The following is an 18313-nucleotide window of genomic DNA, read 5'->3' on the forward strand; positions in this document are numbered from 1 at the left end:
CCCTCGAGTTCTAATACTTCTTTTCCTTTGAAGAATGTTTCCCTCCTGAACTTTGTTAAGACCCTTGATATATTTGAAAGTTTCTATCATGCCCCCGCTTTCCCTTCTCTCCTCCAAACTATACATGTTAAGATCTTTTAGCCTTTCCGGGTAAGTTTTGTGATGTAGGCCATGCACCATTTTAGTTGCCCTTCTTTGTACACTCTCTAATGTATTTATATCCTTCTGGAGATAGGGTCTCCAGAACTGGACACAGTATTCCAGATGGGGCCGTACCAATGACCTATACAGTGGCATTATCACTTCTTTTTTCCTGCAACTGATTCCTCTCCCTATGCAACCAAGCATCTGACTTGCCTTTCTCATTGCTTTGTTGCATTGCTTTCCTGCCTTCAAGTCACTTGAAATAGTGACTCCTAAATCTCTTTCCTCCTCAGTAGTTTCCATTATAGTACCCTTGATACTATACTTAGCCTTTGGGTTTTTGAGACCCAAGTGCATGATTTTGCATTTTTTAGCATTAAACTGTAGTTGCCACGTTCTTGACCATTTCTCAAGCCTACCTAGGTCATTAATCATTTGTTTGACCCCTCCCGGTGTGTCTACCCTGTTGCATATCTTTGTATCATCTGCAAAAAGGCATATCTTCCCTTCAATACCATCTGCAATGTCACCAACAAAGATATTAAAGAGAACTGGACCAAGTACAGATCCCTGGGGTACTCCACTGGTAACATTTCCCTCCATAGATTGCACTCCATTAACTATGACTGTCTGTTTCCTATCCTGCAACCAGGTTCTTATCCATTTAACTGATTTATAATCCACCCCCAGGCTTTCAAGTTTATTTAGCAGTCTGCGATGTGGGACAGTGTCAAATGCCTTACTAAAGTCTAGATATGCTACATCTACAGCTCCCCCTTGATCTATTATTTTCATCACAGAGTCAAAAAAGTCAATAAGATTTGTTTGGCATGATCTCCCACCAGTAAATCCATGCTGTTTTGGATCCTGTAAGTTGTTTGATTTAAGATATTCCACTACTCTTTCTTTTATTAGTTTTTCCATTACTTTCCCTACTACTGATGTAAGGCTTACTGGTCTGTAGTTACTTGCTTCTTCCTTGCTTCCACTTTTGTGCAGTGGAACTACATTTGCTCTTTTCCAGTCCTCTGGAATAGCACCTGTATTTAGTGACTGGTTAAATAATTCTGTTAAAGGTGTAACCAGCACATCTTTTAGCTCTTTGAGTATCCTTGGGTGTATCCCATCTGGTCCCATTGATTTATCCACTTTTAGTTTTGAAAGTTCTTCTGTTAGGACCTTCTCCTCTGTAAATGTATTTTCATCTACCTTATTTTTATGAATGTCCTTGCAACTTAACTGTGGCCCCATCCCTTCTTCTGTAGTAAATACTGAGCAAAAATAATTATTTAGGTGATCTGCTATTGCCTTGTCTCCCTCCACCAAATGCCCACTCTCTGTCTTAAGTCTTATTATTCCTCCATTTGATTTTCTCCTTTCACTTATATACTTAAAAAAAGTTTTGCCCCCTTTATCTACTGACTAGGCCATTTTCTCCTCAGCTTCTGCCTTTGCACGTCTGATCACTTTCTTAGCATCCTTCCGTCTGTCCAGATACACCTCTTTGTCGTTATTATTTTGAGTCTGTTTGTATTTCCTAAAAGCCATCTTTTTTGCTTTCACACTAGTTGATACTTCTTTTGTGAACCACACTGGCTTCCTTTTCCTGGTGCTTTTCCTAACCATTTTGATACAAAGGTCTGTTGCACTTAGTATTGCACTTTTCAGTTTTTTCCACCTCTCCTGCACTCCTTCCAAGTTCCCCCAGTCTGCCAATGAATCACTTAAACATCTCCCCATTTTTGCAAAGTCAGCATTTCTAAAATCCAACACCTTTGTTTTTGTGTGACAGGAGTTGGATCCTGTCTTTATACTAAACCATACTGCTTGATGATCACTGGATCCCAGGTGCTCACCCACATATATATCAGATATCCTATCACCATTTGTAAGAATTAGATCTAATATTGAGTCTTTGCGAGTGGGCTCCCTCACCAATTGCTTGAGAGATGCTCCCTGTAAGGAATGTAGAAATTTGCCACTTGTAGCTGAACTTGCAAAAGACCCCTCCCAATTTACATCAGGTTAATTAAAGTCTCCCATGATTATGACTTCTCCCTTAAAAGCCATTTTAGAGATGTCCAACAATAGGTTCCTGTCCAAATCCTGCCCCTGGCCTGGTGGTCTATAGATCACCCCAATGCGGATAATGTCCTTCTTCCCAGTTTCTATGGTGACCCAAAGGGCCTCAGTTTTGGCTTCAATATTTTGTATTAAAGTAGCATTTATGCTTTTTTTCACATACATTGCTACCCCTCCTCCTATTCTTCCTATTCTATCTTTCCTAAATAAATTGTATCCTGGTATAGCTAAGTCCCAGTCATGATTCTCATTGCACCAAGACTCAGTAATTGCCACAAAATCCAGGTTATCCCTTGTCATTATTGCAATTAGCTCTGGAATTTTGTCTCCTAAGCTCCTAGCATTTGCACACATAGCTTTAAGAATTTTGTCTGTGCATTTGTTATTAGTACCCATGTCCAGAGCGTACAAAATAAATGACAAGTTTAAAGTTGAAATTACCTGTTTGGGGATGTTGCTAACATATCGGGAATTAAGAGAATTAGTGATGAGTTAGTCAGTCAGTCAGTGAGTGAGTGAGGGCTTAAATTCTTCACACTGGAGGTGCAATCCAAATTTTGATCCGATTGTCCGTTTGGGCGTTATCATTCCCGCAATGCAAGCCACACATCGCTAATGATGTCATTATATCAACACCCTTGTCATCTCCTTAGGGGAGGTTTTTTTAAATTCGAATTATGTAGTTTTCCTATCTCCCACCTGCAGAATAATTATGTAAAATTTAATCTTCCTAACATATCGGGAAGTAAGAGAATTAGTAGTGAGTGAGTGAGGGCTTTTCACATTTTTGTAGTTTACTAAATTCTACACACTGGAGGTGCAATCCAAATTTTGATCTGACTGTTTGGGCGTTCTCGGTCATGCAATGCAAGCTGCGCATCGGTAATGACATCATTATGTCAACCCCCTTTACATCCCCTCTGGGGAGGTTTATTAAAATTCTAATTACAGTACATAGTTTTCCTATTTCCCACCTACAGAATATCTATGTTCAATTTCAGCTTCCTAACATATCGGGAAGTACTGTAAGAGAATTAATGATGAGGCAGTCAGTGAGTGAGGGCTTTCACATTTATATATATAGATGTAGTCCCTTCCGATTCATGTCCCAGGTACTTGGTTCCAAGAAAACCAAGTCATCATTGGCTACAGTACTTTGTTTGGGGAGGAAGTGTCCTACGTTCAGGATGTCTTTCCACGTAGTTGACACCTGGGAGGTAAAATACGTAATATTGTTAGTCATTATTAAACTATACATGGGATGCGGTTAAGATACCGGCTGTCGGGATCCCAGCATTCGGAATTTCGATGTCGGCAGACTGATACCCTTCAGAATGCCAATGCTAGAATCCCGATCAGAGTCAGGAGACTGACAACGGAACAACTGGAAGTATAGCGGGCAGGTTAGGGTTGGGGGGGAGATTAGGTTTAGGTGCCACCCAGGGGGGTTAGGATTTGGCTGGGGGGATGGGGGGTTAGGGTTAGGCACAACCGGTGGGAGGTTAGGTTTAGGTACTAAGGGGGGAAGTTAGGGTTAGGTTTCGGGAAGGGAGGGTTAGGAGGTATGGGAAAGGGGATAGTATACTTACCTTGTCCCTGACAGGATTTTAAACATTGGATGCATCGGGATTGTGATCGTCGACATCCTGTCCACCGTTCAAACATACTTGACTTCTATAAACATACACAGAATCTTGGAATGCACTTGGGCCTGGAAAAGCAAATAATGGGTTTTCACTGAGTTAAAGGAGTTAGGCCCCCAACAGATGTGGTATTTTGGCTCCCAATCTTATCTCTTCATGACCACTCGATAATCTCCCCGATGTTACAATACTGGAATTACTAAAGGACTCTTTGACACCTTTCCTCTATTCTGTCTCCAGTGTCATCATTTCTATATAATGTAAACTTTTCCCAATGGACTGCAACCATAGACATTTTCTAATTGGGTGCTAACTAGGTTACTGTATTTATGGTCAGGCAACTGGATTACTCATTGGGGTTCTGTCCCTTCTTTTATCTACAGCTTCACTGTGACTTATCATATTCTCAACTGTAGAAATATTTACAAATATCTCACTAATTCAACGGTTTTAAAAATGATGGCGCTATAAACAAAGATCATACATTGTTTGAGTCACTTTGTTTTGCCTCCAAGGTGTCTTAAAAAAAACATATTAACTGTATGTTCTTTGATCCTTGAAAATCTTTCTAACTCCCTTCCCCTTTATGACTGTTTGGGTGAAAGATCTAGGAATGGAGGAGTCCAGGGTAGCAAACTGCCAGGCTGTGCTGAAGACTTTATACAAGTCTTTTATCTTTGGTACAGGTAATCCAGTCTCTTACATAGAATATTCCCTAGAGTACCTGGAACATGCTGAAGATATAATGTGACTGTGAGCAATTTCCTTCACATCTGGTGGGAACGGAATGCCCCAAACATCTTCCATTTGGTAAGTAAGCACTGTAAACGATTCTGGAAGATTATCCCATTTTCAGACAGCTGAATGTGGCCAAGACTCAGCCACTATTAAAAAAGAAATATTCCACCACCACCACCACCATCACCACAATGTCAATAGAAATTATCCTGTCCTCCTACCATGAAATATTGGTTCACAAGCATAGATTCTACATAGATATGGATAACTTTAGAAATGTAGCCAATGATGAGTATACGGAATTATGCTCCACTTGGTTGCATTGGTTTGAATTCAAGCAATATGACACCTACAGATGTAGGCTTGCTCACCATTGCCACAATGCGTTTGCATGCCTGTGGATCGCGGGTGCGACTATGCACGTGTACCTGCCAGCAGGCATGCTAATCGCAGCAAGTTAGTTGTACCCGCGAGTCAGCTTGGAGGAGATGAGCAAGGCAATATCGGTATGTTTCTCACTTCTCTGCTTAATTAGCTATACTTTACTATTAGTCACAAGCATTCCTCAGTGACGATTGTTTTCCAGACTTGTATGGCTTTATGTGCACTCTGTTTATAGCAGAGGCCACCAGTGATCGGCTGGAGAAATGTAGGTCTTCTTACAGAAGTGGCCTTTATCTGCCCTTCCTTCTCAGACTATATAGCAACCTTTTTCATTTGATGACTATTTCGGTTGAACTATGCCTGTTTTTTTGTAATTATTTTATTGTTTTTTTATTATTTTCAATAATAACAGATTTAAAACATTAAATAAATAAACACATAAATCAATAAAATAAAAGTGTCATGCTTAGTCCAACTAATTGAGGAACCAACTAGGTACAATGCAATCTTAGACCTGGTATTAACAAAAAATGGGGATTTGGTATCAGGTATTATAGTAGGGGAACCCATAGGAAACAGCGACCACAATATGGTCACATTCAATATCAGTTTCCATAAACAGCCCTATACTGGCTCAACTAGGACTCTAAACTTTAGCAAAGCAAATTTTGAAAAGATGAGGGTATTTTTCAGGGATATTGAATGGGAAGGTTTGTTTTTAGGAAAAAATACTACAGAGAAATGGGAGGTACTAAAATTCCTGCTAGCTAAAAATACACTCAAATGTATTCCTATGAGTAGCAAAAAAAGGAATAAAAATCATAAACCGATGTGGCTTAACAAAAAGATTAAGGAACATATGGGCAAGAAAAGGCGAGCATTTAAAAAATACAAATCTGACGGAGAAGCAGAGTCATTTCAGCACTATAAGGAATGTAACAAAATTTGCAAAAAGGAAATAAGAGCGGCTAAAGTAGAAACTGAAAAACTAGTAGCAAAGGAAAGCAAAGCGAATCCCAAAAAATTCTTTAAATACATTAATAGCAAGAGATTAAAGAAGGAGAGTATAGGCCCTTTAAAAGACAAGTTGGGAGTCTTAAGCAAAAATGATAATGACATAGCGGACACACTAAATGAGTTTTTTTCAACAGTATTCACTAGAGAGGACCCATTTCAGGGACTGACACACAATCTCAATAATGAGAATATCCCACTGATAGGTACTTATTTAAGCGAGGAAGTAGTCTGTGACCGATTAAAACATTTAAAGATTAATAAATCACCATGGCCCGATGGTATTCACCCAAGGGTTCTAATGGAGCTTCACTCTGAACTGGCAAAACCGCTATCTTTGATCTTTAAGGATTCAGTTATATCAGGTATGGTTCCCAAAGACTGGCGTATAGCAGAAGTAGTGCCTGTATTCAAAAAGGGAAGTAAAGCTGAACCAGGTAATTATAGACCAGTTAGTCTTACATCTATAGTGGGGAAAGTATTGGAAGGTATTCTAAGAGATAGTATTCAGAAGTTCCTTGAAGTCAATAAGGTCATTAAAAGGAATCAACATGGGTTTATGAAGGACAGATCCTGTCAAACCAACTTACTTGGCTTTTATGAAACAGTAAGCGCAAACCTAGATCAGGGTAAAGACGTGGATGTAATCTTTTTAGACTTTGCCAAAGCGTTCGATACTGTACCACACATGAGACTTATCTACAAGCTACAAGAATCAGGGCTAGGAAGCACAATATGCACTTGGGTCAAAAACTGGTTAGATAATAGGGAGCAGCGCGTTGTGGTTAATGGATCTTTTTCAACTTGGACTGAAGTGCTAAGTGGTGTGCCGCAAGGCTCAGTATTAGGACCGCTATTGTTCAATATTTTCATTAACGACCTAACAGAAGGTCTAGAGAGCATGGTGTCAATTTTTGCAGATGATACCAAATTGTGTAAGGCTATAAATACAGAGGAGGATGCCGAGTCTCTTCAGAACGACTTAGTTAAATTAGAAGCATGGGCAGCCAAATGGAGAATGCGCTTCAACACAGACAAGTGTAAGGTAATGCACTGTGGTAACAAGAACAAAAATTACACCTACCTACTAAATGGGGTAAAATTAGGGGATTCTGTACTGGAAAAGGACTTGGGTGTCCTCATAGATAGCAAGCTAAGCAGTAGTACCCAAAGTAGGACTGCAGCAAAGAAGGCTAATAAGATATTAGCATGCATAAAACGGGGTATTGATGCTAGGGACGAGAGTATTATACTCCCGTTATATAAATCACTAGTGAGGCCACACCTTGAATACTGTGTACAATTCTGGGCACCGTACTACAAAAAGGATATCCTGGAGCTTGAAAAGGTACAGAGGAGGGCGACCAAACTAATTAAGGGCATGGAGACGATGGAATACAAGGAAAGGCTTGAAAGACTAGGCATGTTTACATTGGAAAAGCGGAGACTAAGAGGGGATATGATCAACATCTACAAATATATAAGGGGACAATACACAGAGCTTGCGCGGGACCTGTTTTTGGTTAGATCAACACAGAGGACTCGTGGACACTCGCTCAGGTTAGAGGAGAGGAGATTCCGCACAATACGGCGTAAAGGCTTTTTCACGGTAAGGACAATACGTGTTTGGAATTCCCTGCCCGAGGGAGTTGTAATGGCGGAATCTGTCAACACCTTTAAGAATGGGTTAGATAAATTCCTAATGGATAAGGATATCCAGGGGTATGGTGCATAGTCATGCATTATAGTTACTATAAATAGGGATAAAATGTAACGGCTGACAGCAGCATCAGTCAGAAATTTTAGTCAAATCATCATACATAGGAGACCACAAATAGGTTGAACTCGATGGACAATTGTCTTTTTTCAACCTCAGATACTATGTTACTATGTTACTATGTCATACACGCTACAATTATCTGTCCGATCTGTCCAATATCAGTGGATAGGCCAGATAATTGCAGCGTGTATGTGGTCGACCAATCTGAAATATCAATCAGTAGGGCATGTCGGATCGTCTAGCATGTCCCTCCGATGCATTATTTGTAAGTGTCCCATCGGCTGTAATTGGCATTCCCCTGTTCTTTCTCATGGGAAGGAACGGGAAAATGTCTTCACCCCGGGGGCGGAGCGCCGATATCAGAGCGGTGAGTATAATAAAAAGGGTGCAGGATAAGCAGTGTGGGGGCCCCCTGGACCCAGGGGCCCATCTGCACCACACACCTTGCACCCATTATAGATACGCCAGTGCCTGTCGAACTGACAGGCATCTTATTTGCCCATGTATGCCTGGCATTACTAAGGCTGTGTACACACTGTGCCATCATGTTGGTGGAACCGCCATCGCACTGACCATGGTAAGCATATACATTTACCAATCGGCCACTCGATGTGTCGTCCGGATGTCACAGCTGTGCAGGCATTTGAATTAGTCAGTTCAACTGTGATGCCAGTTCTTGCAGCAAATGTATGCAAGTGTTCACTCATATGGTCGATATATCACCCAATGTGTATCCAGCTTAAGGCATATACCTTAAAGGTGGGCTTAACTGATGGTAGGCTTGGGGCACGTATATTTATTTCCCTAAAGGCTCCTTGAAAAATGTCTCCCCATCCCCTGAAAAAATGCAATCTCTCCACTCAAATCATGCATGTAATATGCAAGATATTTTTATTAATTTTATTATTTGAGTGCCCAACACTTGAGTGTGGCCTGCAGATGAGTTTACCATAGAATAAAGCATAATACAATCTTTCAGGGCATCTACAGTATACTAAACACAACATTTTTTTCTATATTTTAAATCTGGTTTATGTACTTCTAAACAAGTTCCATAGAGTGTGCGCATCCAAGACCCAGTGCGAGAGACAGGCAGAGCTTAAATCACAGATGCGTAATCACAAACACTGTTTTTTGCTTTGATACATTAATTTGACTTCTGTCAAATGAATGATTAATATTTTTTTAATGTAAATCTTTACGAATAATTTTTGATTCAAATCACTTTGATTGTACTGTAAATAAAATCAGTTGCAGCGTTTATGAGTAGTGCAGCGTGTGTAATTCCCTGTTTCATTATGAACTAATCTACTTAATAGTACTATCTTTCCATTTTTAGATTAAGCGGAGGCTTCACTGTCAGCACCTGTTACCTTAAAGAGACAAGCTAAGTCTCCCATCAAATTTTTTTCCAATCACACACTTGTCTGCTTGTGATGACTATACACCTCCATGTTATATGAAGTTATAGGCATGCTAACAAAATATGTAAAAAACTAAAAATATAGACACATACAGTATACATAAAAATATTAGTGTATGTTATTTCTCCAATGTAAAATCATATACATTTTTAGTGTTCCACATTAAATAACATTGCATTATAGTACTGTTTCCACTCACAGTAATTTTAGCTATTAATATATATAAAACCTAAATAAAAATCATTCAGTGATACAAGGGGATCTACAATATATTTCAAAGGCTTCTGCACCTTATTTGCTTAGTGACCAATTGATGTATGTCATTATCTATTGATAGCACAACTGTCTCCTCTAGCCCCCAAGTACGCTGTCTCAACACCTCCCTCTCCTTCAAACCTCACATTCAGTACCTTTCACAGTCCTGCCATTTCCATCTCAAAAGTATTTCCAGAATCAGGCCCTTTCTCACCCTGTATACTCCTAAGACCCTCATCCACTCACTGGTCATCTCCAGACTGACTACTGTAATCTTCTCCTGTCTGGCATCCCTGACAACCGCCTCTCTCCACTCCAATCTGTCCTCAATGCTGTTGCCCATCTTCTCCAAGCATATTACGTCCATCTCCCCTCTCTTACAAGCCCTACACTGGCTACCCTTTCCCTTCGGTATCCAATTCAAGCTTTTCAGACTCATAAGGCCAACACTCATAATTTCACACTTACATCTCTGACCATATCTCCCTTTACATTTCCGCCCGTCCTCTTTGCTCTTCTTCTGCCTACTGATTACCTCCTCCCACTCCTACCTCCAAGAATTTGGACGTGCAGCTCCCTATCTCTGGAATTCTCTACTTCTCCCAATCAGACTCTCCACCTGCCTACAAGACTTTAGATGAGCTCTCAAGACCCACTTCTTCATAAAACCATAGCCATCTCTCATCCTAAGCCCTCTGTCCCATGCTCACTGTCTAACTAAATGACAGGCCTGCAAAAGATTGTATTCTGACATTGGGAAAGCAAAACTTTGGCTAGCCAGTCATTTGCCTTTTTTACACAAGTCAGTAAGACTTGAATACTTCAAACTTTCTATTGTCTACATGTGCCAACAAAAACTATTGCACTGGACACAATGGGGCCGAGGCATAGTGAGCAGCCAGGGTTGGGGCTAAGCTCTGTACTGAGACAAAAACAAAAGTTGCCATATATGGCCAGTGGTACTGCCATATAATTCCAGTGATACTGCCGTATATGTCCAGTGGTACTGCTGTATAAATACAGTGATACTGCAATATATGTCCAGTGGTACTGCCATATAATTCCAGTGACACTGCCGTATATGTCCAGTTGTGCTGCCGTATAAATCCAGTGGTGCTGCCGTATAAATCCAGACCAGTGATACTGCCATATATGTCCAGTGGCACTGCCATTTAATTCCAGTGATACTGCCGTATATGTCCAGTGGTACTGCGGTATAAATCCAGTGGTACTGGCATATAAATCCAATCCAGTAATAATGCCGTATATGTCCAGAGAAACTGCCATATAATTCCAGTGATACTGCCATATAATTCCAGTGGTACTGGCGTATAAATCCATGTACTGCCCATATAAATCCAGCCCAGTGGTACTGCCATTTAAGTCCAGTGGTACTAACGTATAATTCCAGTGATACTGCCATATAATTCCAGTGGTACTGGCGTTTAAATCCATATACTGTCCATATAAATCCAGTCCAGTGGTATGGCCATATAAATCCAGTGGTACTGCCGTATAATTCCAGTGATACTGCCTTATAATTCCAGTGGTACTGGCGTATAAGTCCAGTGATACTGCCATATAAATCCAGTCCAGTGGTACTGCCGTATAAATCCAGTGATACTGCCGTATAATTCCAGTGATACTGCTGTATAATTCCAGTGGTACTGGCATATAAATCCAGTGATACTGCCGTATAAATAAAATCCAGTGGTACTGCCGTATAAATCCAGCGGTACTGCTATATAATTCCAGTGTTACTGCCGTATAATTCCAGTGATACTGCCGTATAATTCCAGTGGTACTGGTGTATAAGTCCATATACTGCTCATATAAATCCAGTCCAGAGGTACTGCCATATCAGTCCAGTGGTACTGCCGTATAATTCTAGTGATACTGCCTTATAATTCCAGTGGTACTGCCATTTAAGTCCAATGATACTGCCATAAATATCCAGTCCAGTAGTACTGCCGTATAATTCCAGTGAGACTGACGTTTAATTCCAGTGGTACTGTCGTATAAATCCAGTGATACTGCGTATAAATCCAGTCCAGTGGTACTGCCTTACAAGACCAGTGGTACTGCCATATAATTCCAGTAATACTGTCCTATAATTCCAGTGGTACTGGCGTAAAAGTCCAGTGATACTGCCTTATAAATCCAGTCCAGTTTCTGATATTCAAATTGAAGATGTCACTGTTGAAGTACACCAGGATGAGGATATGGGTGTTGCTGGTGCTGAGGAGGAAGTTGACGATGAGGATTCTGATGGTGATGTGGTTTGTTTAAATCAGGCACTGGGGGAGACAGTTGTTGTCCGTGGGATGAATAAGCCCATTGTGATGCCTGGGAAAAATACCAAATAAGCCACCTCTTCGCTGTGGAATTATTTCTCCACAAATCCGGACAACAGGTGTCAAGTCGTGTGTTGCCTCTGTCAATCCATAATAAGTAGGGGTAAGGACATTAACCACCTAGGAACATCCATTCTTATACATCAACTGCTGCGCAATCATCAGAAATCATTGTCAAGTTCAGAAACTTTGGGTAAGAGCGTAAGCAGTCCACTGACACCTAAATCCCTTCTTCCTCTTGTACCCAAGCTCCTGCAAGCCACACCACAAACTCCCTCAACCTCAACTTCCTCCTCAGTCAGGAACATCAGTAGTCCTGCAGGCCATGTCACTGGCAAGACTGAGGAGTCCTCTCCTAACCGGGATTCCTCCGGAGGATCCTTGAGTGGTACGCCTACTGCTGTTGTTGCTGCCACTGCTGTTGTTGCTGCTGGGAGTCGAACGCCATCCCAAAGGGGAAGTCGGAAGACCACTTCTACTACTTCAACTAAGCAATTGACTGTCCAACAGTCCTTTGCGAGGAAGATGAAATATGACAGCAGTCATTCTGTTGCAAAGCAGATAACTGAGGCCTTGACAGCTATATTGCTGTTAGACGTGCGTCCGCTATCCGCCTTTAGTTCAGTGGGACTTAGAGAATTGATGGAGGTAGTGTGTCCCCGGTACTAAATCACATCTAGATTCCACTTCACTAAGCAGGCGATACCGAGAATGTACAGAGACGTCGGAAAAAGTTTCCTCAGTGACCAAAAAAATGCAGTTGTACACACTGTCCACTTAAACACGGACATGTGGACAAGTGGAACAGGGCAGACTAAGGACTATATGACTGTGACAGCCCACTGGGTAGATATATTGCCTCCTGCAGCAACAACAGCAGCGGCACCAGTAGCAGCATTTCACAAATGCCAACTCGTTCCTAGGCAGGCTACCCTATGTATCACCGCTTTCTGGAAGAGGCACACCGCTGACAACCTATTACGGAAACTGAGGGACATCATCGCACAATGGCTTACCCCACTTAGACTCTCCTGGGGATTTGTGATATCGGACAATGCCACCAATATTGTGCGTACATTACATCTGGACAAATTCCAGCACGTCCCATGTTTTGCACATACAACTAATTTGGTGGTGCAGAATTTTTAAAAAAATGACAGGGGCATGCAGGAGATGCTGTCGGTGGCCCGAAAAATTGCAGGTCACTTTCGGCATTCAGCCACTGCGTGCCGAAGATTGGAGCACCAGCAAACACTCCTGAACCTGCCATCACCTGAAGCAAGAGGTGGTAATGAGGTGGAATTCAACACTCTATATACTCAAGAGGATGGAGTAGCAGAAAAAGGCCATTCAAGCCTATACATCCACCTACGATATAGGCAAAGGAGGGGGAATGCACCTGACTTAAGCGCAGTGGAGAATGATTTCCGTCTTGTGCAAGTTTCTCCAACCCTTCGAACTTGCCACAAGTGAAGTCATTCAGACACTGCCAGCTTGAGTCAGGTCATTCCCCTCATCAGGTTTTTGCAGAAGCAGCTGGAGAAATTAAAAGAGGAGCTAAAACGGAGCGATTCCGCAAAGTATGTGGTACTTGTGGATGGAGCCCTATATTCGCTTTGCCAAGATTCAAGGGTGGTCAATCTGTTGAAATCAGAGCACTACATTTTGACCCCCATGCTCTATCCTAGGTTTAAACGTATCTCTTTTACCTAAGTTGCCCCCCCTCCAGTGTGTACTCCGAAAGAGTGTTTAGTGCAGCCGGTAACCTTGTCAGCAATCGGTGATCTGTGATTTTGTTTTCCAGTGGGGACGAATTAATACTCTGTGAGGAGGAGGATGTACACACTGAAAGGGGTGAGGATTTGGAGGATGAGGATGAGGTCAACATCTTGCCTCTGAAGAGCCAGTTTGTGCAAGGAGAAATTGATTTCTTTTTTTTTGGTGGGGGCCCAAACCAACCAGTCATTTCAGCCACAGTCATGTGGCAGACCCTGTCGCTGAAATGATTGGTTTGTTAAATTGTGCATGAGCTGTATATACTACATAAGGGTGGGTGGGAGTTCCCAAGGACAATTCCATCTTGCCCCTCTTTTTCTTCTTTGCATCATGTGCTGTTTGGGGACTAGTTTTTTAAATTGCCATCCTGTCTGACACTGCCATACAAATCCAGGGGTACTGCCATATATGTCCAGGGGTACTGCCGTATAAGTCCAGTCCAGTGGTGCTGTCTTGTGCTGCATCAGTCCAGTGGTGGTGTCTTGTGCTGCCGTAAGTCCAGTGGTGGTGTCCTGTGCTGTATGTTATTTACTCCAAATAAAATGGTTATACACATTACTTATATTATTATCCAAATCATTTTTACAGGGTTTGCCCTGTGTGGTGTAGGGGTACGCTCGCCTGTGCTGCATATTATTATAATAGCTCCAAATAAAAGGGTTATTATTATCCAAATTAATTTTACAGGCTTTGCTGTGTGTGTGTGGTTTAGGGGTTTGCTGTCCTGTGCCACCAATATTGTGCATGTACTACATCTGGGCAAATTCCAGCACTTCCCATGTTGTTTGTGCTGCACACTTGTGTCGCTTAGCTTAGTCATATAGCTACCTCATTGCACCTCTTTTTCTTCTTTGCATGATGTGCTGTTTGGGGCCTATTTTTTAAGTGCCATCCTGTCTGCCATTGCAGTGCCAGTCCTAGATGGGTCAGGTGTTTGTGCCGCACACTTGTGTCGCTTAGCTTAGTCATCCAGCCGCCTTGGTGCAACCTATTGGCCTAAAAACAATATTGTGATGTGTGAGGTGTTCAGAATAGACTGGAAATGAGTGGAAATGAATGTTATTGAGGTTAATAATACCGTGGGATCAAAATTACCCCCAAATTCTGTGATTTTTAGCAGTTTTTGTGTTTTTTTCAAATATCATCCAGATCCAAAACTAAAACCAAAACACGAAAGGGTGGTTTTGGCAAAACCAATCCAGATCCAAAACATGAGCACAGAACCAGAACCAAAACACAAAACACGAAGAGTGCCCGCCACACATCTATAATTAAAATTAATAAGTATTCCCTATTTCTGAGAATTGTAGTATTAAGGAATCATTATTATCAGGGGCTGACCGCATATATTAATAAATATCAGCTACAATCACTGCATACTGTACAGCGGAGTTAGCTTTTTATTAACAACATAGCCTAGGACAAAATCAGCTTTTTTCTTGAGATGCATCTGTATTGTGGGTATATCAATATCATGTAGGTTTGTGGTGCAAAAGGGTAGTGTTTTCTTTCATACACAGTCTGTGTTTCATCGACCATGTTGGACCTTTCTAGAATCGTGGTTTGTTCACCATTATGAGGATCATCATACATGTCAGATGAAGGGTATTCTTCAGTCATGTTGTCTTCATTATGGTTAGGTTGAGATCTTAAATCCACCCGATTTCTTCTTACTTCCGTTCCACGCTCTGTACGTATAGTATAAGATCTTGGTGCTACTTGTACTTGCACAATACCTTTCTGCCCCCAAATACCTTTCTTGTGATCTCTGAGACGGACTTGGTCACCCGATTTTAGATCAGATAAGCTTTTTGCTTGCCTGTCATGGAACAGTTTCTGTTTCGCCTGTTGACGTTTCTTACTCAGTCTGACCAACACTGAGTTATGTGTATTAAGCAGTTCATCATGTATCGGGAGATTTGCTCTAATCCTCCTTCCCATCAGCATTTGTGCAGGAGAAAGTCCATTCTGTTAAGGTGTACTGCGGTAGATTAAAAGACTTTTGTAGAAATCTTCTTTACCTTCTTGAGCTTTTTTCATGAGGCTCTTTACAGTTTTTACTGAACTTTCCAACAACCCATTTGAGCGTGGATAGTGGGGACTTGACGTAGTATGGACAAATTCCCACTCATCAGCAAATTGTCTAAATTCAGCACTGAAAAATTGAGGACCATTGTCATTGGACACTTCCATAGGAACACCATGCCTTGCAAAGATTGATTTCATGCAATTGATTACAGTTATACTAGTAGTTGTATGTAGTGTCTTCACCTCAGGGTAGTTAGAGTTATAATCAGTCACGACAATGTACGTTTTCCCATTACAATCAAACAAATCTGTGCCAACTTTCTGGTACGGTCTCTGGTACTGCGTGAGGACTCAGTGACTCGACTTGTTGTTTCGGTCTATACGTAAGACATAATTCACATGTAGCTGTAGTCTGTGCTATGTTGTTATGAGCCACGGCTGTGGCTCATTCCTGTTTTGCATTTTTGTGCTGTAATTTATGTTATACTTCTGTTTATGTTCCCCGTGGGTGTCATGGGGTGCTCGGAGCTCACCCTTAAGGAATGGGATACTGTTATGAACCACAGGTAGTGGTTCATTCCTATTTTATGTTTATAAAGTTGTCTTGCATGCCAGGATTTCCCGTTGCTCTGTTTTAGAATACTCTTGTCTGCTGCCGCTGGTGAGTCTGTGTAATTGCAGCTTGTTCCCATGTGTTCAGCCTCACCTGGCTGCTAATTGCATCTTGTCAGTTTAGAGTCATACAACAGGGCAGCTGCATGGGATTATTAATTAGGCCTCTCTGTTATATGCTGGCTGTTTGCAATTTACAGATGCTGGTGATATTCCTTGGTTTGCAGTCTGCTTGAAGTTTGAGCTGGTTCCTGTCAGTCCCTGTGTTGATTCCTGTGTCAGTCCCTGTGTCGATTCCTGTGTCAGTCCCTGTGTCGATTCCTGTGTCTGATCCCGTGTCCTGCTGTGAGGCGTTCCTGCCCTGAGTTCCAGTGGCTTTGCCTGTCCCTGGTCAAGTCTTCTGGCTTCCTGGTGTCCACCGGTCTGTCGTTTGGGATTCTGCCTGTCCTCCAGTTCTGAGAGTCGGTGTCGGCAGCATTAGAAGTTCCTGTCCGTTTGCCAGTATTCGTACCGGTTCCGTGAGTAGCGGCTCTCCCGCGTCCGTTGCCCTAGGCCGCTGTATTCCATTATTGTTTCTGTCCCTGGTGTTTTGCAGAGGGTTCTGCTTATGCTGTCACCGCCGGTACACAAAGGTATTGTGTCGGCGTGTGATCAGCATTTCCTTTGTTGTTCTTTTCCTTTGGCGGTTTCTCCGCACATACTTTAGGTTTTTAGTTAGCTTGTAGCCCCTGGCCTGTTTGCTTAGTTAGAGGTCCTCTTGTTATCATTCTGCCTCGGATTTCCCTTTGTCTCTCATTAAGACCGGGGGGGACCGGAGTTGGGCAGACATAATCCGCCCTTCAAACGTGGCTGCCAAGGGCTCAAGAAACCATAGTCTCGCAAGGGATTTCCGATAGCACGGGTGAGACAACAGAGTTAGGGCGCCAGGGGCTATTCCCTTTCCATTCCCCTTTCCCAGCGTTACGTCCTGGTGCTCTGGACTCACTTCATGAACATCTCCCTTGTTCTGAGCACCAGGAACCTAACATATGTCTTGGTTCATTCTTGGCCAATACATAACTTCACGTGCTCTCTGCTTACATTTTTCTTCTCCTAAGTGGCCTTCATGTATCTTGCACAGCATAGTTTTTCTTAGTCGTGCAGGTATGACAAACCTATTGCCTTTGTAAATAATACTATCGACAACTGTAAGGTCACTGCGGTACATCCAATAATCATGGATTGACAGCGGGCACGCATGTTTTTCTGCTGGCCAACCTTTCAGAATGATATCTTTCAACACTCTCATTGTGTCATCTGTCTCAGTTTCTTTCCTAATCTGTTCTTGTCTTGCAAGAGACACTGGTAGAGAAGCTATGATCAAATTAACATAGGCTTCTATCTCTTCATCCATCAGACTTTTGGAACCTTCACTTTTGTCCACAGCACGAGAAAGTGTATCAGCAATGTACATGTATTTGCCAGGGCTGTACAGCAAGTGTACATCATATTTTGTAGTCTGAAAAGCATTCGTTGAATTCTCATGGGACAGTCATGTAATGATTTAGTCATGATAGCTACCAATGGCTTGTGGTCAGTTTCCACTGTAAATGTTTGACCATACACAAACTGATGAAATCGCTCACATGCATATGTGATCGCTAGAAGTTCTTTTTCTATCTGAGCATACCTTGTTTCAGCACTTGTCAGTGCTCTTGATGCATAGATTACTGGTTGCCATGTAGCCTCACGTTCTTGTAACAGCACTGAGCCTAGGCCAAATTGCGAAGCATCTGCTGAATTCTTATACTTTTCGCAGGATCAAAGAATTTTAGCACTGGTTGGTCTGTAATGATCTGTCTCAAGTTTTGCCAACTTCCTTCTTGTTCATGTGACCGCAACCACTCGTTATCTCTGTCCAACAACCATCTAAAAGAGGCTGTTCGTTCAGAGAGTTGAGAAATAAACTTTCCTAAGTAAGTAATCATTCCTAGGAATCTTCTGACGTCGTCTTTGTTGTTAGGACGTTCCATGTTCACTATGGCTGATATTTTCCTTGGGTCTTGTTTTACACCTTGATCCGAGACCACGTCGCCCATA

Source organism: Pseudophryne corroboree, chromosome 2, assembly GCF_028390025.1.
Source record: "Pseudophryne corroboree isolate aPseCor3 chromosome 2, aPseCor3.hap2, whole genome shotgun sequence".
Taxonomy (NCBI): domain Eukaryota; kingdom Metazoa; phylum Chordata; class Amphibia; order Anura; family Myobatrachidae; genus Pseudophryne; species Pseudophryne corroboree.